Raw genomic sequence first — 2,462 nt, forward strand, 5'->3', positions numbered from 1 at the left:
GCCAGGAAAGTCAGGACTGCTGCGAGGTGGTCTATAACGCACACCAATTAGTATTATCAATGGGGATGCCCGGCACATCATCCACAGAATTTCTAAGTTTGAAGTGACATCAATGGTAGAACAAGATAACTGCTCAAGGACTGCAATCAGAACTCCCCCCCCCCCCCCGCCCCCGAGCATCTTTGCGATCAGCGTGAAAAAGACGAAAATGAGGCAGGTCGAACAATATCTCGGAATCTGTGATGTCGTTATTCAACCATGTTTCAGTTAGAACGAGCAGATTGCTGCCTGACGATGTTACAAGATTTGACACGACATCACGTTTCGGCAGGAAGCTGCGATTGTTAGTAAAGATTACCGATAATGGAAAGTTGGCACGAGGAGTAGGCCGGGAAGATCGTAATGACCGGGAAGGATTAGTTGATTGTTACGATATCTCTTCTACCTACTGAGATGATTCATCAAAAATATAGCGTTTTGGGCCAATATGCATCGTTTTGAACCTCAGGGAAAAAGACGCCGACTTTGCCTTGGCAAAAGCCACAAGGTGTTTCCGGCAATTTTGGACACGACGTGAAAAGTCCTCACCGACGCTATAACCGGTATCCTTGAATTTCGGACCTTTGGAAAGAACTGATTCCTTAGTTTTGAACGATGTAAATTTAACGATGACCGGGCGTTGCCGGTCTTCAGAGTGGCGTCCGAGGCGATGGGCACGTTCTATATCATTTGCACTTAGCTGGGTGTCGAGGTGTTCGGAGCAGTGACGAATTATTAGGTCCTCGGACTGCGAGTATGTTTCACAGGGTTAGTGTCAGGCAAACCATAGAAGATTAGGTTGTTGCGTCGGGAGCGATTTTCCGCGTCGTCAAGGCGATCCTCTAGTGCACCAACTAGGCGAGCAGTCACGGTTGCTGTGGTCTGCATTGCCTCTAGATCTGAACGGAGTGTGGGTAGATTTTCACAGTTGGTTTCTAGAGCACTGAGGCGTACGGTCAAATTAGACATTTTCTGGTCCATTGAGAGCAATTGACCCTTAAGCCGCTGCACTTCATTCACTAACTCTGCCTGGCTAGAAGACATCTTCTTTAGTTCGCTAAGGATAGCGTCGAGCTTATCGGGGCCAGGGTTGCTCTCAATGTCACCGCACAGCAGTAGAAGAGACCGAACAACATTAAAGCACTCGACACTGATAACAAGGCAACACTGGGGGCTCGGGAGCTGTACCAAAAAGTAATTGCTAGTTTTCTTTGAGAATAAACTGAGATGGTTACCAAACTGCATGGTGAAGACGGGTGGTTTAGACCGTGTTGTGGCACAGCCACCGAGCCCACAGAGTGCTGGCGCCGGTTGCTGCTCTTTTATAGACTGTCCGTAGAATGTAAGTGACGATGGGGCCTTCCAGTCGAGTCCGAGGGCCCAGTTTGCTTGAGACAGTAGCACAGGTGCGGTGGGGTCAGTAGGTGCAGCACAGAATGTCCCTCCATTTGCACTGCGCATGGGTGCACTTTTGCTTGCTGTCATCCAGGAACCGCAAATGGCTGCAGGGAGCATGACGCAGATGATCATCGGCGAGAAAACGAGCATGGTGAAGACGGGTGGTTTAGACCGTGTTGTGGCACAGCCACCAGCCCACGCCCTATGCCTTATGCCGGTTTTCGTCAGCGGAAAAGGGCACTTAGACTGTCTAAAGTGCGTAGAGGCGAAAGCGTTTTCCGCACCACTTCCGCTGCTTCTGGGGCACCGGTGGCGTCACATATAATTGAGTACTAATTACTAAGTGATGACAAATCACTAATTAATGGTTAATCACTGACTACTAATTAACTGCTAATTAATGACGCTTAAGCTTCGCCTTTAGGAGTGGAACGCGACAGCGTGTTGTAGCGCTGCCAGGGAATCCACGGAACGCCACCACCCGTTCGACGCGATGCCTTGCCCTTTGACCGCAACGCTTTTTTGAGGAAAGGAAATGGCGCAGTTATTCTCTGTCATCTCGGTGGACACCTGAACCGCACCGAAGAGGAAGGGAGGAAATGGGAGTGAAAGAAGACAAAGAGCGCCGCAATGAAGAAAATTAAAATTGTATTTGTGGAAAGGAAGTTACGCAGTAACTGTCTCACATATCTCGCTGGACAGCCGTCAAAATTCAGGGGGGCACTTTTTTGACCTAAAGTGTGGTCACTGATGTGTGGTTAAGGTGTTAAGCTTCGCCTCTAAGAGGGGAACGGGAAAGCGTCCTGCAACGCTGCCAGGGAGTCCATAGAACGACAACGCCCTTTCGGTTCTACGCCCCGCTCGTCGGTAAATTGGTTTTTGAGGAAAGGAAATGTACCTGTCTCTCGTATCTCGGTGGACACCTAAACCTCGCCGGAAGGGAAGGGAGCAGGATGGGAGTAAGCGAAGACACCGTGAGCGCCTGTCCGTTGTCTCCTCGTCTCTTTTTGTGTCGTGAAATGATT

At 49.6% G+C, this 2,462-nt stretch overlaps 1 pseudogene; it reads right to left on the reverse strand.

The window, feature by feature from the left end:
- Positions 1–427: 427 nt before the first annotated feature.
- Positions 428–1,623, reverse strand: LOC149326285 (uncharacterized; annotated as a pseudogene).
- Positions 1,624–2,462: the final 839 nt, after the last annotated feature.

Source organism: Amblyomma mixtum, chromosome 10 (genome assembly GCF_055824585.1).
Source record: "Amblyomma mixtum isolate Tamu chromosome 10, ASM5582458v1, whole genome shotgun sequence".
NCBI lineage: Eukaryota > Metazoa > Arthropoda > Arachnida > Ixodida > Ixodidae > Amblyomma > Amblyomma mixtum.